General features: G+C 44.5%; 1 protein-coding gene across 3 annotated transcripts in view; it reads left to right on the top strand.

The window, feature by feature from the left end:
• The first annotated feature begins 179 nt into the window (after positions 1 to 179).
• nacc2 (NACC family member 2) overlaps positions 180 to 25,970 on the top strand; it is a 34,741-nt gene continuing 8,950 nt past the window's right edge. Inside the window, exon 1 of one of the 3 annotated variants that reach the window (XM_080847446.1) lies at positions 180 to 376. The gene's annotated coding sequence lies outside the window, so the exon portion shown is untranslated. Of the gene's footprint in view, positions 377 to 2,466; positions 4,928 to 24,851; positions 24,996 to 25,970 lie in introns of those variants that run through there. The other 2 variants (XM_080847447.1, XM_080847448.1) reach the window with 2 other exon arrangements.

Here is a 25,970-nt window from a genome sequence, read left to right as displayed (position 1 = left end):
TTGTCATTGGTCGATTTCAGCTCTCCCGTCTCTCTTAATATTATAGCTACAGTACAGTATGCATCGTCTGTGTCTTTAAAAACTCCTAACCGATGCGCGCATGATGTCAGGCTAAGCGCAGTTCAGCTGCCGTCCATGTGAGCCGAAATCACTTCCTGGACTTGGAAAGAGGCACGCAGTATAGAAAGAGAGAGAGAGTGAGAAAGAGAGAGAGAGGGAGGGAGAGAGAGATGGGGGCAGAAAGCTAGGGAAAGAGCTATCAAACGAGGTGAAGCAGGGGCCTGGCTGGGCAAATAAGGACCCTGCAAACTTTGCATCGGAAGAAATAACACAGTACGGACCAGAGGAAGAATTTTATGGCGGAGAGATACATCGGGTAAAAAAAGATCCTTCCTTTTTATCATCGCTTGATATTTTACATCGCATTTGTGTGACGCGGTCTCCGTGTTTTATTTCCTCGTTGAAGAACTACTTAATTTTTTATATCTGCCGTATTATTTTATAAACGTTGCGTCGCCCGGATGGAACAATAATCAGAATCCTTGTTGTTGATTGACTTCACTGCTTGATCTAAGTGAATTTTAGTATATTTTGACGTGTTGGTACACTCCGCATCATGCCATTGATTTGATAATGCAACTTCATTCCCCCAAAATAAAACTCAGCAGCGCAGGAATGTTGGCAGTCTCCGAGAGTACCGTATAGGCCCTGGCTTTGTACAGCTCTCACTGTAACGTTACAATGACACTTTTATCCCTAAAATATTTTGAGTGTTGTATGGTGTGATAAGAAATCGCTCGCAGCCTGTGTCAAACCATACTAAAACGCACCTCAAACGGATAGTCGTTTAGCCTTTGGTGGAAATAGTTTTCACCCATATGCGTCCATATGTTTGCTTTTAAAGCGGCATGGTGATAGATGGGCCTTGTCGAAAAAATGAATTATGGTCGAAGTTTTTCCACCTTTGCAGAATTCTGTGACCTGTCATGGCACTCAGTTTAAGACTGTGCAGGGGAATGTGGGATCTTGTCATTACAATAATACTCTCACTGGACAGAGTAAATGTTCTTCATGTAAATAATAGGCTGCACTATTGCTGTCCATAAGGATCCAATTAGCCTACGGGACTATTTGATGTTAGGTTGACACATTAAATTAACTTAGTGTTTGCTTTAATGATTTTGTTGTCGAAATTGGGGACTAAAGTTGTACGGATTTTGTTAAGGTCAAAGTTAGGTTAGTTGTCTCTAACGTTGTAGTTCCTAATATTTATGTGATGCGTGTTGAACTTCAGTAAGGCCTGTCATATGGCCAACCAATATTTCTGTATTCAAATACACATAATACAGATGTAGAATTACATTTATCTTCCCACCAGTAAACTGGGACGTACATTTGCAATGTTAAAACATTTAATGATCCTGGTCCAGGTGATGTTGTGAGTCCAAGCTGTTAGTCTTGGTGAGGGAGTGAGTGGCTCCTTAACCTCTCTCTGCTGACTAGCATGTGTCACAGTCTGGTTTTCATGAAGCCTTGCCATGTGACTGGGCACAATGCCTCCTTTCCTATGCAAGTTGCATGTGCCTCATGGCATTTCCTGTGTTTCTCAGTCATACACACACACGCACGTACACACACACTGACACATACCCTCATACTGTCTCCCTCTCACTCTTTTAACACATATTTCCTCGTCATTTCCTCTCTCTCTATTCCCATTCTGTCTTTCTCCCTATCTTTCTTTAACTCAGTTATCCTCTCTCTCTCGCTCTCTCTCTCTCTCTCTCTCTCTCTCTCTGGTTGTTTCGGACTGAATGCACTTGGCAATAGCACACGTGTGCTTAGCCCCCATGTAAAATACATACATGTGGCTTCTCTTGCTGTGGGGGTTGGCTAGAGGATAGGTGTGAGGAGACTGAGTGAGTTGGCCTGCCTCCTGTGTGACTCCGTCCCACTTCGGAGAGCTTCCAGTGTCGCAAGCCCACACCAAAGCATTGTAAAACTCAGCCCAGTTGCTTCTCCCAATAAGCAAAGACGTGAAATACTACCGTGCCTCTCTGCCACCGCCACTGGAGTCAGTTCCTGATCAGCACTGCGGCCGGACAGGAACTCTTTTGTTGCCGTTGCTTATTGTCTCTCTTTAAAAGTAGTCATGTGTTGCCCACATGTAGTGTGTGTGTGTCGTTTAAATTTGTGACCTGACACATAAGGACGCGTGTCCTGTTTTTTTTTTCTTCTTTTCTTTCCTAAACGATAACCTTCACCGACACTGTCCTCGTGTTGGCTGTCTGCCAGGTTTCTGATGACGCTCAACAGCTGTATTTGTGCTCTGGTGTCCTGGGTTGCCCTCCCCAGACACTGCACTACTAAACATTCCACAAGGAGAAGGGGGGCAATGGTGAGTGGGGGGGCTTGCTGGAGGGGGTAGTGTGAGTGGCGGGGGGGTGGGGGCTGGTGCCGCTGGGTTTATGTGGCATGGTTTGCCCTCACCCTAAAGGCCCCTCAGTTAAACATGTGCTCATGTGTTGGCTTCTCTATGCAGCAGCCCAGGACAGAGAGACAAGATCGATGGGAGAGCCATGGCTGTGACTCCCCAGACTTTGCTCTGTTCCTTATCTCTTGATAAGAGTAATGATATCGGCATACTGTACACATACACACACAGACCTACACACATTCAATACACATACATACACACACAAACACACACACAAGCAAAAACACATTCACACACACACACACACTCAGTCACACTCAGACATACACAGCAGCACGTATTCACATGTGGAAACACTGTTTGTCACGTAGGAGTTCTCTCACAGACACATAAAACATGTTAAAAAACATGTATACATAGCCGTTCTCAAACATACACACTGTCACGCCCAAACACAAAACAATGGGCCCTGATTTCATTGACCGGCAACAGGCAAAGTAATGAGCAACAAGCAAAGTCTGTTGTGTATGAACTAAAGCTATTGTGTGGCGGCTGGGAGCATTGCGGTCACCAACCCATGTTAGCACTTAGGATATCGCTCATGGTATTAAATAAACAAAATTATTTTATAATTAAATTAGCTTTAGTTCATGCCTGATGGATTTTGCTCATTGCTTTTTGCTTTGCTCACTTCCCATCAATGAAAATAGGGGGCCCATGTCTCTCGTGAAGCATTTATAGGTAGTAAATGTAACCCTAGCTAGCTGTTGGCTAGTGAGCTATAATACGTTTTTGATGTAATGTAAAAACATTTGTTTCTTCACATTCTGTTGCTATCTCTAATTGTATTTGTAATTTCTTTATGCTTTACACTAAAATGCTTACATATAGCAACTTTCAAACACATGCTATTTCTATCACATAGACACACATGCTCTCTCACTTACATATAGATCTATTCAAACATATGTCAAATACATATACAGTACAGATATATTAAACACACACACACACACACACACACACACACACACACACACACACACACACACAGAGAGACAGACACACACTGTATATGGGGCTGATCGCTGTGTCATGTCCAAGTGGCAGGAGTGTGTGCTGTGTGTTTGCGGAGAGAGTGTGGTGGTTTCTGCACGTCCACAGTTCTTGGCCAGAGCTCTATGAGAGGATTGTGTGTGTGTGTGTCTCTGTGTGTGTGTGTGTGTGTGTGTATGTGTGTGTGTGCGTGCATTTCCAGGACTCCATTCATATGCCCTGTGCCCGCGACTGGCCAGAGAGCAAATGAGGCAAAGCGGAGGCCAGTGTGCATGGTACGCTCTGCAGCTCCATCACACACACACACACACACACACACACACACTTCCCCCTCTCTCATCCTTGTGTGCCCTCTGACTCGATGGGCTCACAGATAACACGCCAAACATCCACAAAGTCAAGACACATTACCCACGATAGCTGGGCTTAAGTTTATGTTTTTTTGTTACGTAGGAACCGCTGTATACTTCCTTGCTGCCTTCTCCTAATGTGCTTCTTCCTGTTTAGGAGTGTGTTTAGAGTCATATGTGTGGTATCCACGTCCAAAGCATGTTCCTCTCAGGTTTCAACTTTCCAACCCTGTCAGGACATGTGACTAGCGTGTAGCATGTATATTTATATATCTCACAAACCTCTCTCTAAAGGGGAAGCTTGCATTTGAGGGTGTGAAGAGAGAGTGTTGGGCATGTTGTTTTTCTCCGGGGTAAAGAGTAAGTCATCTATGACACGCACTGTGCGTGTGTGTATAGTATCGCCGCAGGGACGCCATGCTGTATATACTGTGTATCCTTGTGTTGTTTGTGGGCCGGCATGTTTATTATATACAGCTGACATTTTTAGATCACGTTTTTTTTTCTCTCTCTCTTTCTCTCTCTCTCTCTCTCTCTCTCTCTCTCTCTTTCCTCCTCCTCCTCGTTGGGTCAACAGTGTGTTGTTTGTCATATTTTACCATATACAGAGCACTCCCTCCGAGAGAGTGAATTATCATTCCAGTTCCCCAGCTACCTGGAAGAATTAAAAGCACCGCATGGAACTGAGCAATACACAGTTCACATTTGACTGCACACACACACACAAACACACACATACAGATTCAGCAGAGCATTCAATATACATCACACACAGAGACATGAGAAAATGAGATAGAAAGATGAGCAACTAGAACAATTTAGCATTATCTTTTAGCATTTAGCATTATCTCTCTGCTACTCAAGAACAGTGGACTAAAAAGAATCATAGATTTTTGTTCATAAGATTTACCCTCTCCCTAAGCTGTAGCCAGCATTTGACGGACAGTTTCTGTGAGCATTTCATGAGTGTTTTTTTTTCTGTGTATGTAGGGTGATTTGACAACGAGCTCTTGCAAAATTAAAAGGCTTTTTCTTCTCTTCTCCCCTCCCCTCCCCTCCTCTTTCTCTCTTTGTGAGATTTCTGGTAAGTGACATGGCTGCCCTTTGGCATCGCGCCTGGCATGATCACATGGTATGGATGTCACGCCAGTTTGTGTGTGTGTGTGTGTGAGTGTGAGTGTGACTGTGTGTATATGTGTGAGTGTGTGTGTGTGCCTGTGTGTATATGTGTGAGTGTGTGTCTGTGTTTGTGCATGTTTGTGCGTGTCTGCGTGTGAGTGTGACTGTGTGTATGTGGGCTGGTTTGTACTTGTGAGCATGTGCACATTTCTGTTCTGACTTTTTAAGTATGAATGAGCACACAGACTCAGACAAGCCAATAAAAGGCTGGAGCTACTGCCTGCGGTGAATGAGCATAAGTCATCGCTGCTTTTGTCACAAGGTGGTTTCTCTGCTGCAAACCCAGAAAACCCCCAAACCCCTCTCCATCCAGGAGGAGGAAATCAGAGTTAAAAAAAATGTCAGTTAAGAAAGACAGACATAACTGCGAGAAACAGACATAATTTTTATCTTGTGGCTAGCTCAACAGAGATGTCACAGTATAAAGAGGCAGAGTCATTGTCAGGCTTTTACCTGCTGTGAAACGACCAGAAGAGCAAAGCGGTGTGTTTAAGGCTGTGTAAGTACGGGGCATCTGTGGAAGGATTGTTTTGGCGGAGCTTGAGTGCTTTCTCCACGGGACAGTTGAGCCCTAATCCTCTTCTGGACACCGTGTGTTTTAACCGAGCACGTCTGTAAATGAAGATCACTCAATTACTTTACTGCAGTCATGCTCTCATCCCTTAGGCCTGAGTATATGACACCACTGCTGTATCTCTCTAGCTATCTATGTAGTAAATAAAACATTACAAATCTCTCTATTTATGAAGTATATAACACTACCACTCTCTCTCTTTATTTATCTATGTATTATATAACAGTACCTCTCTATCTATCTCTCTCTCTATATATGTATCTAGTATATCACACTACCACTCTCTCTCTCTCTCTCTTTTTATCCATCTCTGTAGAATATAACACTACCTCTCTCTCTATCTAGCTTTCTCTATATATATATTTATGTAGTATATAACACTACCACTATTTCGCTCTCTCTCTATCTATCTCTATCTATTTATTTGGTATAACACTACCTCTCTCTCTCTCCCTCTCTCTCTCTCTCGCTCTCTTTATTTCTCAATGTACTACATGACACTAGCGGTCTCTTTCTTTCTCTCCGTTTATCTATTTAGCAAGCAAGCCCACATCGTCCTTTCCTCATGGTCACTTTAAGCCTGGCGATGACTGTGTCATTTGCGGTTGTCTGTAGGGTGTGTAAATGTTGTAAATGCCCTCTGCAGACAAAGTGCTTGTCATCTGTGTGAAAAGTCTCACTCCTGATCTTTTCGCATTCTACCCTGTGAGGATTTAATGCAGGTTTAGTCTTTGCCACTATTGCACGATGTCGGCTAATTTTCCCTGGCAGTATAACAATCTGTTCTCAGTACCAAGCAAACCACTAAGGAGATGAAAGTCTGAGAGGGGGAGAGTGAGAAGGAGAGGGTGAGGGAGAAAGAGCGAGAGGCAAAGGGAAATAGAGAGAGAGAGAGAGAGCGAGAGAGACTAATTTACGTTGCAGATCAGTGGAGGATGGGCTTAGCCCTACTTGGGAATGAGTATGTGCTGCCCTGTATGGGGAAAGCCCTGCTGCAATATCTTCCACTCTCTCTCTCTCTTTGCATGTCTGTCTGTCTGTCTCTCTCTCTCTCTCTCTCTCTCTCTCTCTCTCTCTCTGTCTGTCTTTCTCTGTCTGCCTTCATCTCTGTCTGTCTCTGTCTGTCTCACTGGGTCTCTGCTGTGGCAGCGCAGTGCTGTAGGTGCTGTGCATGTTCCCTCTCACAGAGCTCTCTGGAGGGCTCCAGCACAGTGAGAGAACCTGGAATCTCAAGCGGTCGTACACATCGCTGTCTCTGAAACTTTCTTTTGCTCGTGCTTTTTTCTCTTGCCCCGCTCATTCTTTTTTTTAGCCTCTCTCTCCCTCTCTCTATCTTCTTTTCATTCTTTCTGGTTTTTGACTTTCTGTCTCACACACTCTCCCACACTCTCTCTTTCTCCCATAATCTCTCTCATTCCCTTTGCCACTCTCTCTCTCTCACTCACACTCACTCTCACTCTCACTCTCTCTCTCTCTCTCTCTCTCTCTCTCTCTCTCTCTCTCTCTCCCTCTCTCTGCTTTCTCTCTTACTGTAAAGTGACTCTTGCACTATGCCAAACCCAAAGCCATGATCACCCAGCTCCACCAAAGCAGCTGGAGCTGGAACTGGTTCAGTCAGAGCTGTTGTCTCACCAAACCCCACCAGTGGTGCCGAAGGGGGACACTGATGGAGCCCAACGCTCCAGGTTCCTTCACACACACTAAGACCCGCTTGACCCATACTGTCTGTGGGCGCTGTGACCTTGCAGAGAGAGATTCAGGGAAAGCTAGCCTCCTGCCCAAGGGGAATCAGTCAGGTGCATGCTACTATTACATAGCATTATCACAAAAAATACCTAAAAAATGTAAATCATATTTTTATACTATAATATCACAATACATTTTCTATAAAATATAAATCATATAATAAGATACATTACATTACAATATCAAAAGTATAATATCTATTTTTAATTGAACATGTATTAACCTTTAAAGATAGGCCTTAGATTGACATCACAGACATGTCAAGAAAGTTATCACCGATCTTATTTATCAGTTTATGCCAGTAATGCATCTGTGCAAAGCAACTTACTGTACATGAGGATTAGGATACATATCAGTGTGTGATCACTGGGACTCTTACCCATGTGGTGGGTGAGACTATTACTAGCAACAGAAGATGATTCAGCCTCACCTTACAGTCATCTACTTCAGACTGCACTGGAGGTAGAAATTCTTCAGAATAGCTACACTACAACTTGATGTCCCACGAAGGGACTTCTCTGCGTCCCACATCCCAGGGTGCATTTCTGCTCACTCTGTTCACACCCTCTTAGGCTAGATCCCTTGTGTGGATCACAGGAACATACTAGTTTGGCTGGATGATTGAAAAGTGCTCAATCCAATCAGTGTGTACGCCTGCAGTAGTAGCAGGAGTGCTGAAACTGATTTACTACCAGTGGATGGCCTGATATGTATCCAAAAGAATCCTAATGAAAGATCCCCAGCAGTATGCCCATAGACAGTAAGGGGCCCCTCTGTAAGTAGGCCCATAGACAGTAAAGGGGCCCCATCAGTAAGGAGGCCCATATCAGTGAGAAGGCTTACAGACAGTATCATGCACAGTGACCAAAGGCGGTATGCGAAAGAGTACATTGGGTCAAAAGAGCATGCATGTAAAGTGGGTGTGAACAACCAGGACCAAAGCACAGGCACGTGATGGATGTGCGTGTGAGGTGCGTGTGTGGTCGGGAATATGTGTAATAAAAACCAACCAGAAACCTAGGTCAACTCAGAGCAGAGCATCCGGACATGAGGAGAGCCAGTGGAAATATGGAATCTCCCTGCCTCTCCCTTTTTTTTCCTCTATCCCTCTCTCTCTCTATAGGTTAAGCCCCCTCAATAAAGCCCTCCATCTACCATCATACTGCGTCACAATGGCCACCAGATCAAAAACGGTGCCACATAATTATCCCCATGTGATACATCTATAGCCCTCAGGACGAGCCGCAGTGTCTGTGGCAGGATCAGCGACTCTGTGATGACGACAGCGAGCTGTCCTGGGGCTCGTGTACTAAACGTTCAGTGAAATGAATGTGAGAATATGCGTTCCTCCATGCCAACTTAATTTCTGGCATGTGCATATCTCTTATCGTTTAAGCGAGTTGGTGACGCTTGGAGGCTGTGCAGTGCAATACTAACATAACGAGTTTGATTACGAGGCGGTTAGCCCACAGGTGAAAACTCTTTTTGACAGGTGGGCCTTGGACACGTGGAAATAAAAACACATCAAGGTGTATGCAGTAACATAAATGGACATGTAAGCATGCACAAGTTCTATGCTTTGCTATGCAATAGAGTCCAATCATAACCACAGCTTAAGCCATATTAGAGGATTTTGCCAATGGCAGAATTTCGGTAAAAAGAGAAAGTGTATTTAGAGACAGACAGTGAGTGCTGATTTCGTGTTCCACGATGTTGACTGGCTTATCAGCCTTTTCAGATTTCCTAGAGTTATCCTCTTAAGTGCGATGCTCTGCGGAGTCACACATTTGCCCGTTCCCTTACAAGCGCTTACCACACTGGGCTTGTTGACAACAGGGGCATTCCAGAGGAAACTGGCAGACTAGTTAGGATGGAACGGCACCATCCATATGTCAGCCAGCTGTATAAAGGTCCGATATGATGTGGCTGATCAGGATAACATTTAAAGCACAAGTTGCAGGGGGATCCATTTGTAAGTGGAGCGATTGTGTGCACACACATAAGGACATTATCAGAGGTGAAATTTGACCTATTCCTTCAATGTGCAAATTATCTGTGGTGCAGAAATGCGACTGACTAATATAAATCAATTTTTTTTATATAGCACCAAAACAATCAAATTGTCTCAAGGCGATTTACAGAGCCCAGGTCCTGAACCCCCTTAGAGAAAGCACATGAAAAAACTCCTTGTTAATTAGGAAGAAACCTTAAGAAGAACCGTGGCACATATAGTGTCAAGGTGGCATGGATCAACTCGTGATTCATTTATCCTGTGACATGGTGGTGCATGATGGGGGGGCTTTTTGGGACACAATTAATTGGATTGCAGAATTTTTTTTATATATGCGTGCAGTAATTTTGATTTATTTATTTATTTTGTTCAACTGCCCATTAAAGGTGCATTAAGGATTAATAGCTATTCGCTAAAGGTATGCTAGCAGCTAAAACTAACGAAATCTCTTGAAATGTGCTGACTTTGACATTATGACTAATTACTCAACGACTGTCCTTACACAGTCAAACATCAATCATGTGCAACACAAGACTAAGCAAGACGGCAAATAAGCTACTTACTAGATCGGCAGAAGGAAATCAAAGTCAGGTCGGCGGGCATCGGCAGGCAAAACTACAGAATGCAGTTATATGCCTATCGACCCTGCTATGCCATTGGCACGGACGCAATTCTCCATATTAAAAGTCATTGTAGCGCCCCAATTTTTTTAAGCTGTTATTTTAAGGTTAAACTGCTTATCCTAACCCTAATCCTGAAGCATACTTGTTGCATATTGTGCCTTTATGACACCGTGGTCATCACAGGTGACATGGCTGCTAAACGCCCTCATCAACTCTCAGACTGGCCGACGATTATTTCATGCGGCTCTCTTACCACATTTATAGCTAGTGCCACACTCTGCCTCTCCAACTGTTTTGTTTTGTTAATAATGCCAGATGACGAATTGCCAAACAAAACTAGTTTTCTTGCATTTATATCGGATAAGAGCTCATTCACTTTGCATTTGCTGAAATTTCATTGTTGATTAATTTGCTGCCTGCTTTTGCCAGTTTGTTTCAATTTGAATATGGGGGTAGGGGTAGGCTTGGCCCATTTATATTTATTAGCATATTAAAATTAATGTAATTGAGGGAGGAGAGAGGGTGGAGTGTGGTGTTTGTGCATGTACGCTACGGTAGTTTGGGATGCATAAAGAAAAGGTGTGTTGAATCTTGCGTACGATTTCAAACATCTGAATTCAGCAGGTTTGTGTGTTCGCTACGTTTTAGTATGAATACGTAAGGCTTTGTATATGAGGTCCCTGAACCACTGAGCTAGCGGCTTCTATGCTATCCCCACACGGCTGCTAGCGCTGCACGCTAACAGAAATAGCCACACATGTCAGGGATGCTAGTCATCTGATAGGCACTGTCCTGAGCTGACATGAACTGCTGGTGCCCTTTGTGACATGAGTGTGGCCTTTATGGCAGGCGCTGTTGACGAACCGCCGGATGGTATGACATGGTTAGCCAAGATTAACTCAGTTCACCTCTTAGAGCGTCAGTCTGATTGCATAATCATCTATATTAGCTTTGTCTTTCAGTGTTATCCACCACACCTTTTCATTTCATATCCCAACTTTGTATTTATTTATTTGATTATTGATATTGAACATTATGAGACATTGAAAAGGGGAGCTGTGTGAGTGGGCTGTGTATGTTTGACCTATGTTTGAAGGTTGAATCTTGGCTTCTCTGGGTCTTATTATGAGGTCCCAAAATAAGACCAGATAAGAACTCAAGCTATGATCTTGTGTTTACTATGTACTCCTATGTGCGCTTAACCCACGTGCGCTTAACCCATACATCTGTGTAGATTCTCCAGCAAGCATTAAAGTTTAGTCAGATCCATACCCAGGCGCCCTGGGGAATTGTTGTCCGCCCGTCTGGGCAAAAGGGCCGGTGTTTCCAGGAGCTGTGACTTTACACTGGCCCACTCTGCTTATTGGAAAGTGGGAACTTGAGGCAGGAGGTCCTCTTACATGTACAGCCAGGGGTAGTGTTCACAGAACGGGCAGTTGGCCGCCACTTGCAAGGCTGAAGAATGTTGCACTCGCTGCAGCTATGACTGCCTTGCATGACATGACAAGAGAGATATAGCACACACTGCACACTGAGTGAGGGAGAGAGGGAGAGATGGAGAGAGAGAGAGATGAAGAGGGGAGGGGGAGGTGGGAGGCCTAATTTGTACTCTCTACATAACTGTGTCTGAGTTCTATCCTCTTTCTTTCTCTCATTCTACCTTGCTCTCTCTCTCATTCTCTTCCTTTCTCTATCCCTCCCTTACTATCTGCCTATCTCTCTCTCTCTCTCTCTCTCTCACTCTCTCACTCTCTCTCTCTCTCTCTCTCTCTCTTTGTCTCCTTTGCTGAGTCATAAAGAATCAGGGCAGCATGTCCTTAAAGCTGTGACTCAATGGCAGAGGAACACTGCAGTTTTCTCCTGTGGATTGATTTAGAGAGTCCTTTTACCTTCTAGAGTATGATGTGGCCTGCAGCCTCTCATAGTGTGCACACACACACACACACACACACACACACACACACACACACACACACACACACACACACACACACACTCTTGCCCCCTCCCCTTTCTGTCTTTCTGTGGCTTTGTGGGTTTTTATTCCTGAAGTTTAACAGGAATCTTTTCACCATACCTGGAATCCTTCTGTAAAAGCCCCAAAGTGTACACACTCTCCTCCTGCACAGTGTCCCCTAGCCATTCCTCCTGCCTGCTCTCATTCTCTGTGCTCTGGGCAGAGAGAGGATGGAGTTGCGGTGGTGATGATTTCGTGAAAACTGGAGACGTAAACTGTCACCTTTTATCAGATGCACAGGGCCATGAAACAGTGTTCCTGTCCACCCTCAGCTCAGAAATAGTTTTTAGCCGTTAGTCAAATATGCAGCATCCTCAGTGCATTGCAGAGTAGTGGCTGGTGTTTCTGCATGTCATAGCTGGTGCAGCGTTGCATTTGTAAAGACCTGTCTGAACCTAGAGTTTTGAGGCTATTTCTGTGAGTGTTTGTCTCAGAATTGGGCTGAATGATGTGAATTTATAATATACAGCATACATACAGCCGCGGAAAAAATTAAGAGACCACTTCAAAATTATCAGTTTCTCTGGTTTTACTATTTATTGGTATGTGTTAAAGTAAAATGTACATTTTTGTTTTATTCTATAACCTACTGGCAACATTCCTACCAAATTTCAAATAAAAATATTGTCATTTAGATAATTTATTTGCAGAAAAATTACAATTGGTCAAAATAGCAAAAAAGATGCAGTGTCTTCAGATCTCGAATAATGCAAAGAAAACAAGCTCATATTCATTTTTAAACTACACAATACTAATGCTTACACTTAGGAAGAGTTCAGAAATCAATATTTGGTGGAATAACCTTGATTTAAAATCACAACTTTCATGTGTCTTGGCATGCTCTCCACCAGTCTTTCACATTGCCGTTGGGTGACTTTATGCTACTCCTGGCGCAAGAATTCAAGCAGCTCGGCTTCTTTTCATGGCTTGTGTGACCATCCATCTTCCTCTTGATCACATTTCAGAGGTTTTTTATGGGATTCAGGTCTCGAAATTGGGCTGGCCATGACAGGGTCCTGATCTGGTGGAACTCCATCCACACCTTTAATGGCCTGGCTGTGTGGCATGGAGCATTGCCCTGCTGGAAAAAACATTTCTCAGAGTTGGGGAACATTGTCAGAGCTAAAGGAAGCAAGTTTTTCTTCCGGGACAACGTTGTACTTTGCCTGGCTGAGGTTTGTAAAAGACCATAAGTATTGAAAAAAGCGGACTGGAGGGTCTTCTAGTTCGTCTTCTCTGATGAGTCCAATTTTCAGCTTTGCCCAACACATGGTCGTCTGATGGTTAGACGGAGACCTGGAGAGGCCTACAAGCCAGAGAGTCTTGCACCTACTGTGAAATCGGACTCATCAGAGAAGACGAACTTAGAAGAACCTCCAGTCCGCTTTTTCAATCCTTATGGTCTTTTACAAACCTCAGCCAGGCAAAGTACAACGTTGTCCCGGAAGAAAAACTTGCTTCCTTTTGCTCTGACAATGTTCCCCAACTCTGAGAAGTGTTTTTTCCAGCAGGGCAATGCTCCATGCCACACAGCCAGGCCAGTAAAGGTGTGGATGGAGTTCCACCAGATCAGGACCCTGTCATGGCCAGCCCAATTTCGAGACCTGAATCCCATAAAAAACCTCTGAAATGTGATCAAGAGGAAGATGGATGGTCACAAGCCATGAAAAGAAGCCGAGCTGCTTGAATTCTTGCGCCAGGAGTAGCATAAAGTCACCCAACGGCAATGTGAAAGACTGGTGGAGAGCATGCCAAGACACATGAAAGTTGTGATTTTAAATCAAGGTTATTCCACCAAATATTGATTTCTGAACTCTTCCTAAGTGTAAGCATTAGTATTGTGTAGTTTAAAAATGAATATGAGCTTGTTTTCTTTGCATTATTCGAGATCTGAAGACACTGCATCATTTTTGCTATTTTGACCAATTATCATTTTTCTGCAAATAAATTATCTAAATGACAATATTTTTATTTGAAATTTGGTAGGAATGTTGCCAGTAGGTTATAGAATAAAACTAAAATGTACATTTTACTTTAACACATACCAATACATAGTAAAACCAGAGAAACTGATAATTTTGAAGTGGTCTCTTAATTTTTTCCGCGGCTGTATTTCCCATTTAACTTAGATATACAGATTGGCTCATTTAAAGACTGGTCCATACCTAGTAAAGACATTCTGGTAACTTTGGTTCGGAATAGGGATTTCCAAGAGATGATTTCTTTCACTATCTTGAAATAATAAATGATTGCTTTGTCATATTATGTTGATTTGATGAATGGCAGCTTGTACAGGTACCATGTATGGCTGAGTGTTCCTGTTAGTGCCTGTGTCTGTCCTGGGTAAATTTCCATCTATCTCCTCACTTTCTGTTTTTTTTTTTGCTTTTGTGGATCTTTAGCAGACCTGGACTGGCCTTTCTGGTCTCTTTGTACTCTCTGTTGTGTGGATCTCTAACAGTGGACCTCTGTCTCTGTGTCTGTGTGTGTGTGTGTGTGTGTGTGGCTCTCCTGATCTCCTCTCTTTCTCTCTCTCTCTCTCTCTCTCTCTCTCTCTCTCTCTCTCTCTCTGTTAAACAATACTCTATGAATGTGTGTGTGTGTGTGTGTGTGTGTGGGGGGGGGGGGGGGGGGGGGGCTCATCGGCTCTCTTCTCTGTCTGTTTGTGTGTTTCTGGTTCTCCTGCTCGTGTGTGTGTGTGTGTGTGTGTGTGTGTGTGTTAATGGTTCTCCTGCTCTCGTGTGTGTGTGTGTGTGTGTGTGTGTGTGTGTGTGTGTGTGTGCTGTGTGGTACCCCTGCCTGAGTACCTGGCCAGCCCTGGCCTCCCTGCTGCCTTACCAGAGAGCTGACATGGCCGCTGCTGTGTTTGTTTACATCCCTGCATGTTCGTAACTATGAGTGCTGTCAGTGAGTTAGTACCACTGCTGAGGGGCCCATACTGCTCCACAGGCTTCTCCAGTTACAAACAGCTCTTAATTAATATTCTATACTCTCCTGTAATATGTCATACTCAGAAATACTGTACTGTCATTTGTATACCTTTTTGGCTCTTGGTTGATATTTAGATGAGTTATCACAACCCTGATGTGAGAGGCACCAGACATATTTGACACATTTTGCCAGGAAATAAACACTTGTTGTGAATGTGTGATGTTATGAGCTGTCGGATGTGTGGGTGTCATTTTTGAGTCATCATTTTGGTTTGGTTGATATCACTAATCTGATATGGAACACAAGTTCACCCCCAACTGTCTCTCAAGCTATGCCCTTTAATGGTCCTCATAGAGATTTCTTGTATCTGATATGACTGGGAAGCCATTTTACAAACTATCAGTTAGCTTGTGAGTGTCAGTTAAACAGATGCTGCTTGTACATGTCAGTTCACACAGCGCGGCTTTAAGATTGATTTCTTGTTGTTGAGGCATTCTGTGGTGCAGGCACAAGTAGAAAGAGTTTCTGTGAGAGTTGAGAAATGTATCCATCGTCTTTGTCTCGTCTTGGCCACACTGCTTCAGTGCCAGGGCCTGCATGCCAAAGTCTCCTGTGGCTCCCAGAGCCAGCCCCAAAAGTCGGTACGGACGGAGGAAGAATGAAAATGAAAATAATCACAGCAAGAAAGGGCTTTTTCTTCACATCCTGCTACCCTTTTTACGTGTCGCCGGCTTCACTCAAGGTCGGTGGATTCAGCGGATCAGAATGTATGAGAGTGGAGAGGGAGAGTGGAGAGGGAGAGAGAGATGTAGGGAGAGAGGGAGAGAGAGAGTGGATAGAGAGAGTGGAGAGATGCTTGGGTACTGTATGTGGGTGTAGATGAGTCTTCTCCTACGGGAGCTCTTCATCCCTCCCCTCCTCTCCTCCTCTCCTCTCCTCCACTCCTCCGCTTCTCTCTCATTCTCTTGTGCATCCCTGAGCGTTCCTCTGTCCCTTGCTGAGCTCAGACGCTAAGAGGCGCGCCCAACGTTGCAATTGGTAGGACTGTTGCCAGGGAGCCGTGTCGTCTCAACGTGGACGGAATCTGTTGTGTCTGCAAACAGGCACACGCACACACACACACACACACACACACACACACGCACGCACGCACGCACACGCGCGCGCGCACACACAGACATGAGAACAACTGCAGTGTCTGAATATTCATAAAGATGGAATACTTCATGTTGGAATACTATGGCACCAGATTATTAGCATGCTCCCGAATGCTTATAGTGATCAGGTTAAATCAGAGCCAAGAAGCTCTTCATTCCTTTTCTCCTTAAAGTCACTTCCTTAAACTTTGCACCAAACTTTTTATTTACCTACTGCTACATGCTATCAGAAACACTGTGAAGAGCAGAGGCCCAGATGTTCTAAATGTAGACTTTCACATCATGCATGTGAAATATACCTGCCTGTGCCAAGCACTCCTTCAGTGGCTGGCTGGGGGAGGGGGAATTTTTCCCCCTGTGTTAAACCAGCCGAGCTTTTTGATCTGGGTTCTCAGGGTTATCAAGTTCATTTCTTTATCATTTCTAATTCGTTATCAGAGATGTGCAAAGTCTATATTTAATGTGTGTGTGTGTGTGTGTGTGTGTGTGTTTGTACATGTTTGTGTTTGTGGGCATCTATTTATGAGTGTGGGTATCTGTACATATATGTGTGCATATGTGTCTGAATGTCTGGTGTGTGAGTGTGTACGACTATGAGTTTGTTTGTGTATGCGTGTGACTGTACGTGTCTGTGTCTGCGAGTGTGTGTGTGTGTGTGTGTACAAGGGCCGGGGGGGGGGGGGGTTGCAGTATTAGCTATTTGACTGACTTGACATATTGTCGGCCTCCAGCCTGACACGTACATGCATGTCTGTAGCCTCTGCACCCGGCTCTGGCTCGCCTCTCCCTTCCCTGGCACTGCAATGCAGCGCTGTGCATTAATTGGCAGAGAGACAGAAGCCTTAGGAGAGTGGTATGAAGCAAGAGGGAGAGAGAGAGGGTGAGAGAGTGAGAGACAGAGAAAATAGAGAGGGAGTCAGAAGAGAGAAAGAAAGACAAAGAGAAAGAGGGACGAAAAGAGATAAAGAAAGGGAGTGAGAGAGAAATAGAGAGAGCAAAAGAGAAAGAAAGCAAGTGGCAGCGGGCTGTTATAGGCAGTGGACGAGGGAAAGTATCCTGAGGCTACAGAACTCTGTTCCAGGTGCTCAGGCATGCAGCAGACGAGGACGTGTGTGTGTGTGTGTGTGTGTGTGTGTGTGTGTGTGTGTGTGTGTGTGTGTGTGTGTGTGTGTGTGTGTGTGTGTGTGTGTGTGTGTGTGTGTGTGTGTCTGAGAGAGAGAGAAAGAATGCGTGTAGGTGAATGCATGTACTGTGTGTGTGTGTGTGTGTGTGTGAGAGAGTGTGTGTGCCACACAGGTAGCGTCTGAATGGGATGGCCATTGTCCGCTGCCAAGCCAGCATTTTTTTAAGCAAAGCACACTTCTGTGGAAGGCATGCAAAATACTTCCATTTTACTCCCCTACACTCACTCACACACACACTCATAAACAAAACCACAAAAACACACATTCACAAAGCAGACCACACACAGAATAATGCCAACTCAGTCTTACACACACGCCTACCTGCATATATGATTTTATAGCCTTGGCGTGAACTTTTGTCAGACCTATTTGTCTCAGTTTGCATTTTGTTGTCTTTAGACGCAGGTGGGGAAGAAAAGAGATTTACTTAACGACTGCAAACACACACCTACAAAACACACTCAAAACCCACAGATACATACACTCACCTCTCACACACCCATATGCTCACTTTCTGTCTGTCTCTCTCTCTCTCTCTCTCTCTCTCTCTCACTCACACACACACACACACACAGTGCCACAGGTGTTTGTGTGGAGTCGTCTCTTGACAACAGAAAGAGAGAGAGAGAGAGACAGTATAGAGATAATAGATACAATGCAATATACATACAATACAATACAGTAGAATGATAGATAGATAGATACATACATACACACATACATACATATATGTAATCATAAAACAATAAAAAATAGCAATACGTCCCTTAAATTATGGCAAGCTGTGACATGCTGTGATGTTTCAGTTTTATGTAGTTTCATAAAATTTGAGATTTTTTTCACATTTAGGGAAGGAAATTGAACAAATTGTTTTATTCCTATCACAATGCTATAAGGAATGTTTCTCTGTTTCTACTTCTTGTGTTCAGAAGGAACATATCCTTCCTTCCCTTTGTAGCCATGTTTGTGTGTGGCAAATTTTCTGTGCTTACTGGGTGTCTTCCTCATCCTGGGGCCATTTTTAGTAGATAAATATTCTGCTAGATTGTATTCTTTATCTGAAATCAGGTACGTTTCTAATTTGCGTTGGCATTTGGTGCCATTTTTCCCATGAGTGATATAATTTTCTTTTTAAATCATTGGTTTTGGTCAAATGTTCTGAGAGCTTTCCTAGGGCACTTTTTCACCCGTAGCAGAACTGAGCTTTAGAATCAGCAGGCTGAGGTCTTTTCTATGTTCTGCTCTTGGCACCAAAAATCTTGACAATTAGTTTGGGCCACTGGACTTTAAATAGTGGTATTTGATGGGTCTTTTTTAATTGTAATTAGATGTGGGACTAATTCAGCTCCTATTGAGTTGTTTGGGCTTACTCTGTGCACTTGCAGTACACTTTTACAGATTTGTGTATGTGAGATTCAGAGTATTATTTTCCCCAATTGACAGAGAGAGACAACATAATTAAGAAAGAGACAACAGAGAGACAACATACACAACCATGTGTTTAAATGTTCTGCTTTGGCAATGCAAACTAATATAATGCCGATAAAGCTTGCTTGAACTGAATTGACAGTAGAGAGACAAAAGAGACATCACAGGCAGCAAGGAGACAACACAGACAACAGGGAGACAGCAAATAGACATCACAGACAGCAGAGACACATAGACATCACAGACAGCAGACAGACAGCAGAGAGCTAAAGACATCACAGACACATCACAGACGCGTCACAGACACATCACAGACGCATCACAGACACCTCACAGACGCATCACAGACACAGCACAGACACATCACAGAGACAGCAGGGAGACATCACACACACATCACAGACACATCACAGACACAGCACAGACGCATCACCGACACACCACAGACACATCACAGACGCATCAGGGAGAGAGCAGGGAGACAGCAGGGAGACAGCAGGGAGAGAGCAGGGAGACAGCAGGGAGACAGCAGGGAGACAGACGTCACAGACAGCAGACAGACAGCAGAGAGATAAAGACATCACAGACACATCACAGACGCATTACAGACACATCACAGACACATCAGAGAGACAGCAGGGAGACAGCAGTGAGATAAAGACATCACAGACACATCACAGACACATCACAGACGCATCTCAGATACATCACAGACAGCAGAGAGACATACACGTCACAGACAGCAGACAGACAGCAGAGAGATAAATACATCACAGAGACAGCAGAGAGACAGCAGGGAGACAGAAGGCTTGCAGTCGCAGTCATATGTAGACTCCTAACAGGAGAACTCACTCATGAAAAGAGAATGGCCTTCAACTCAGAGACTGAAAGAAAGCCAGACAGAGTGACGCGCGCACACAGGCGAATCTGAGCCAAACAGCGACTATATGCTTACAAATTAAGACACGCTCGCTCAAAAGGGTGTCTGATGGCTTGTTTTTTCAATGTCTGCATCTTCTTTATTGCAGAGCTGCTGTCAGATCACTATGCTTAGAAACTGTCTGAGAAGTTTATCTGTCATCTTAAATGTTGGCATTGAGGAGCGCCTCTGCATCGTAACAAGGAAAACCACATACTGTGCAGCCAAAAGGACACGGAAAGCTGTGGCTCTTTGTCACCTTGACATGTTTTTTTCTGCTTTTACCTAAAAAAAGGAGAGTTCATCGCTGTGGAAACTTAGTATGCTGTCTGTAGAGAGAGGCAAGATTTTCTCTCACTGCCACAATGTGCTTTTTCATTTATACCGTGGATGTGCGCACTGGGCACGTTGCACCCCGGCAACGTGACGTTTCGGCTTCGAGAGCTATACAGGAAAGGAGCAGGCTGACTTGCAAAGAGAGGAAGGTGTGTGCCGGGCAGCGGATCCACGAGGTGCTGAGGGCCCACCAACTGGTTTAGGGTGGTCTCCTGGCAGCCGCACTGGCTGTAGCCTAGCAGGATGACTCAAGCTCACGAGTCGACAGGAACAACCTTTTTAGACAATTTGGCGGGTTTGGCCATTTTGGCTGGTTTGTGTCAAGGCTACGCATCCTTCAGTCTTCCTGCTATTGGCATCTCATGCTCCATCCCATGGTGTCAATTAGTTGAGTCAGCAACCGTTCCTTCTGCTGTCTAGGCCATGTACAGTATGTCACATTGTGGCTCATCTAAGCCGGAAATAAGTCCCCATAGTCCTGATAATCTATTCCTCTTGTTACTCTTTAGAAGGAATTCATGTCCGCACTAAAAGATATGTTACATTCATAAGAGCTCAGGGACAGAAAAAGAAGAGCATTTCAAACTTGCACAAGGAAAACTAAAACTTATCTTAACTAAGCTCATTCATTGTTGTTAAACACAAAATGATCCCAAAGTCTCACAAATGATGTTTTTTGAAATGGAGCGACAAAACATTGGAACATGGCTATCAAAGGCAGTACCCTTCCCACATTTGCCACATCACCTCTGTGGTGGACTGCGGTCATAGACACTGAATAATGCTGGGCATAGGCGGCCTACTCTGGGCTTCTATTCATCTGGACAAAACTGATGATGATGGGGGATTCAGTCGGCTGTGAGCTTCATGAGTGTAAGGCAATACACCAGCACCCTGTGTATTTCCTGTATACACCTGTGTTTGTCGTGAGATATTTGTCCAGCTTGTATTTGCATATATTCTATTCTTGATATGTCTAACTATTATTTGCTTATACCCCCTACCTGGTATGTGTCTTACTAGTATTCACATACAGTATACTATATCCCCTACCTTGTATGTGTCTTACTAGTATTTGCATATATCCCCTACCTGGTATGTGTCCAACTTGTATTTGCATATTGTCCCCATCTGTATAAAGGGTTTGTTGTATGTTGCATGTATATCATGAAAGTCGTGTTTTATCTGGCTCTAAAGCTTATATTTTGCAGAAGACATGAATGCACAATGACAACAGGGATTTCCTGAGATTTAATTTAGGCCTGGAGCCTTGCTTACACATAAGTGTTATAGTTTCACGCAAAGGACAATTCCGCAAAACAGACCCATGAGATACATGTGACAAACATGTGCCAACATGACCTATGCATGTTACAATGTATGTCCTTGTGACACCATTAACTGCTGCCAAGAGACACTCCAGAGCAGGAAACGGGGGAAACAAATGGTTCATTGTTTTGTTCAACACAACAACCCCAATCAAAACTTGACTTGAATTGACTCCATGACCTGTATGTGGCATTCATTGGACATTATTAACATGCATACAATCATGTGGAATTAGGTATTAGGAGTTTGGAATTGGGAAAGTGAATGAAGGAGCCTTTGTGGCGGCAGTAGTAAGTTAGCATGCACATACTGACCAATGGTGGAGGGCCTTAGGGGCTGTGGCCCAAGCTGGTTGTCAGAGGGCTGTCATGTACCAAGGACCAGGGGTGATTTATGCCAGAAAGACCAGACAAGGTCCACTGTCAGGAAAGGCGCTAAGGTAATCATGACATGTGTAATTGGTGCATCCATTGATGGCCAAAGGATATGGCCAACAGAACTCAGAGGAGGACCTAACTAAGTTGGGACAGAATAAAAACTAAAGGATGCGAGAGATCGAGAGGTCTTGGATCGGAGGAGCATCAAGGAGGACGGCTGGCCAAAACTTACACCAGTCCGCAAACTTCCGTTCAAACTCTGTTTTTGGTTTTGGATAGAGTGTAGCTCAGAAAGGCTTTTGTAACTGGTGATCACAATGACTGTATGCTGTTATCATTAGCACTTGACTTCTTGCTTCTCCTGTAAGTTGGTATGTATCATGCTTGATATAATTATATTATTATTGTTGAAAACGTAGCTGGTTTGTTTTGCTTTTCCTATGTGTGTCTCTTTGGAATTGTTCTAGGAGAGAGTATGCAAGTCCTTTTTTGACTCCCCACAGTGGTGAGCCAGGGAGGGATCCTGAGTGCACTCAAGAAGAGCAGTACGCTTCTCAGACAGGGCAGCCTCAGGAGCTTAGTAGGGTCCAGTCAGGAAGCGCTAATAAACAGTCTGGTACGTTCTCTGTCTGGGAAGCAGCAGGTAGCAGGCGGGTAGCTGTCTTGGGGTTGTGGACCAGAGAACCTGGTCAAGTTCGTCAAACACCGGAAACGACCATGAGGGCTGGTTTACCAAGCACTTTAATACTCACTGACGTAAAACAGAGTAGATGTTAGCGCCGGTTTAAGTGAGAGGGTTAGCACAATGTTTGTTCAGGCTTCTTCCTAGTTGTGGTTTGTTTGTGTGTGTGTGGCGGTGGCGGGGAGGAAGGGGGGGGGGGGTGTTCACATTGGGGTCACCTCTCTTCAAGTTCCCTTCCAGTAGCTTCATAAGGGCAGCAGGGTAAGGTCAGTGTGCGTGTGTTGGGTAAGGTCCGTGTGTACGTGTTGGGTAATGTCTGTGTGCATGTGTTAGGTAAGGTCCGTGTGCATGTGTTAGGTAACATCTGTGTGCATGTGTTGGGTAACATCTGTGTGTACTTGTTCGGTAAGCTAAGTGTGTAGGTGTTGGGTAAGGTCAGTGTGCATGTGATGGGTAAGCTAAGTGTGTAGGTGTTGGGTAAGGTCCGTGTGTATGTGTTGCCTGTAGGGGTGTAAAGTGAGAGTAATGACTGAAAGAAATAATTAATCACTGAGGCCCCATTTTTCAGTACGTGGAATTAGGTATTAGGAGTTTGGAATTGGGAAAGTGAATGAAGGAGCCTTTGTGGCGGCAGTAGTAAGTTAGCATGCACATACTGACCAATGGTGGAGGGCCTTAGGGGCTGTGGCCCAAGCTGGTTGTCAGAGGGCTGTCATGTACCAAGGACCAGGGGTGATTTATGCCAGAAAGACCAGACAAGGTCCACTGTCAGGAAAGGCGCTAAGGTAATCATGACATGTGTAATTGGTGCATCCATTGATGGCCAAAGGATATGGCCAACAGAACTCAGAGGAGGACCTAACTAAGTTGGGACAGAATAAAAACTAAAGGATGCGAGAGATCGAGAGGTCTTGGATCGGAGGAGCATCAAGGAGGACGGCTGGCCAAAACTTACACCAGTCCGCAAACTTCCGTTCAAACTCTGTTTTTGGTTTTGGATAGAGTGTAGCTCAGAAAGGCTTTTGTAACTGGTGATCACAATGACTGTATGCTGTTATCATTAGCACTTGACTTCTTGCTTCTCCTGTAAGTTGGTATGTATCATGCTTGATATAATTATATTATTATTGTTGAAAACGTAGCTGGTTTGTTTTGCTTTTCCTATGTGTGTCTCTTTGGAATTGTTCTAGGAGAGAGTATGCAAGTCCTTTTTTGACTCCCCACAGTGGTGAGCCAGGGAGGGATCCTGAGTGCACTCAAGAAGAGCAGTACGCTTCTCAGACAGGGCAGCCTCAGGAGCTTAGTAGGGTCCAGTCAGGAAGCGCTAATAAACAGTCTGGTACGTTCTCTGTCTGGGAAGCAGCAGGTAGCAGGCGGGTAGCTGTCTTGGGGTTGTGGACCAGAGAACCTGGTCAAGTTCGTCAAACACCGGAAACGACCATGAGGGCTGGTTTACCAAGCACTTTAATACTCACTGACGTAAAACAGAGTAGATGTTAGCGCCGGTTTAAGTGAGAGGGTTAGCACAATGTTTGTTCAGGCTTCTTCCTAGTTGTGGTTTGTTTGTGTGTGTGTGGCGGTGGCGGGGAGGAAGGGGGGGGGGGGTGTTCACATTGGGGTCACCTCTCTTCAAGTTCCCTTCCAGTAGCTTCATAAGGGCAGCAGGGTAAGGTCAGTGTGCGTGTGTTGGGTAAGGTCCGTGTGTACGTGTTGGGTAATGTCTGTGTGCATGTGTTAGGTAAGGTCCGTGTGCATGTGTTAGGTAACATCTGTGTGCATGTGTTGGGTAACATCTGTGTGTACTTGTTCGGTAAGCTAAGTGTGTAGGTGTTGGGTAAGGTCAGTGTGCATGTGATGGGTAAGCTAAGTGTGTAGGTGTTGGGTAAGGTCCGTGTGTATGTGTTGCCTGTAGGGGTGTAAAGTGAGAGTAATGACTGAAAGAAATAATTAATCACTGAGGGGCCCCATTTTTCAGTACAGTATGAGCCATTTTAAATGGAAGTCTCTCTTTTCTCTCCTTGTTTCCTTCTCTCTTTCTCTGTCTGACTCTCCCTATCATAGGTCTGTTTAGATCCCATCATGTTTTTTATTGTACAGCTGCTCTGTGCGTTGCTTTCTGCTGGTCTTCACGAGTCGGTAGCTGAATGTGTCTCAGTGTTGCTCCTCTTCCCGCTCTCCACTGTCCTTAGATGACTTCGCCTCGTCTCACACGCTCCCCCCACTCCCAGCCCCTACCCCACCCCACCTCTGTCTGTGTCTGTAACTGTAGCCTTTCTCTTTCTCCCCTCCACTCCCCTCCACTCCCCTACCCGCCGCTCCGCCCGCAACGTATAGATGCTGCATTGACTGCACACAGAACCTCCCCCCGCTTTTCATTTGTGATAGGCTCTCTCTGTCTGTCTCTCTGTCTGTCTCTCTGTTTCTCTCTCTGTTTCTCTCTCTGTCTCTCTCTGTCTCTCTCTGTGTCGCTCTGACCAGCTGCAGCACTTGTTGAATCCAGCCCAAAGACGACAGAGAGAGAGGGAGAGAGAGAGAGTGTATGTAGAGGGAGGGACAGAGAAAGAGTGGCTTTTTTCTTTTTTTCCTAGAACTGGCGCATGATGATTGCTTTCATGGTCTTCTCTTTCCCCGAGCTCTCCTGACGACTGTTGCTGAGCAGGTCAGAACACTGGGAGAGGAGCGGTGTGTGTGTCTGTGTCTGTGTGTCTGTGTCTGTGTGTCTGTGTCTGTGTCTGTGTCTGTGTGTGTGTGTCTGTGTCTGTGTGTGTGTGTGTGTGTGTGTGTGTGTGTGTGCAGGAAAGATTGTGTTTAGGTTTGTGTGTTGGTGTGTGTGTGTGTGTGTGTGTGTGTGTGTGTGTGTGTGTGTGTGTTTGGAGGCGGGGTGTGTGTTGGGTGTGGGGAGCTGGGTGCTGCTTTTTCAGTTAGTGTTCCTGGAAACCCTTTTGCAGCATTGCTCAATTCTAGAAACTTGTGAGTAGGGGTTGAGCTCAGACGATCAATGAGATGGCAGGAGTGGAAAGCCCACACAGTAGCTACCGTTATCTCTGCTCTTTAATGTTAGTCCAGTCCAGGGAGGCTCAGACACGTTTGACTCTGAAACACTCAGCTCTTCGTGGCGGGGCGTTGTTGTGTTTTATATAGTATGCTGCCCCAGTGTTTCTTTGAACACATACTTGACTAACGGCTTCTCGTATCACAGTGGAAATGTTTCACCTTAATCAGTTTTGACTTTCATCGTAAACATCTACTCATCTCTCAAATAGGATGTTGAACTGATGTGTTGAACTGATATAGATTATCATGTTTATTATATTTTCTTATGTATGGCCTTGACAAGCAGCTTTTTTAATATATATATATTTGCAGTCATGTAACTGAAATATTGAAAAGGAAGGATCTAAAAATTGGTGATACTAAATATGTTTCAGTGTTTATGTTATTTAAATATTGCTTTGTGGAAGGTACCTTATCTTAGCCTGGTGACACCAGCCTACGTATTTCCGCCTGAATTGATTTCAAGCTCATACTCAGTCTGGCCCAACCCCGTTGACAATCGTCTCCAGGACTCAAAATCCTGTAGGACCAATCAGCGAACAGTTCAGAGCTGTGACGCAAAACTCGCCTTGGAGGAAAA

Source organism: Sprattus sprattus, assembly GCF_963457725.1.
Source record: "Sprattus sprattus genome assembly, chromosome: 11".
Classification (NCBI taxonomy): Eukaryota; Metazoa; Chordata; class Actinopteri; order Clupeiformes; family Clupeidae; genus Sprattus; species Sprattus sprattus.
Note: the sequence above shows the minus strand (reverse complement) of the source record. Positions and strands in the feature narration are given on the sequence as shown.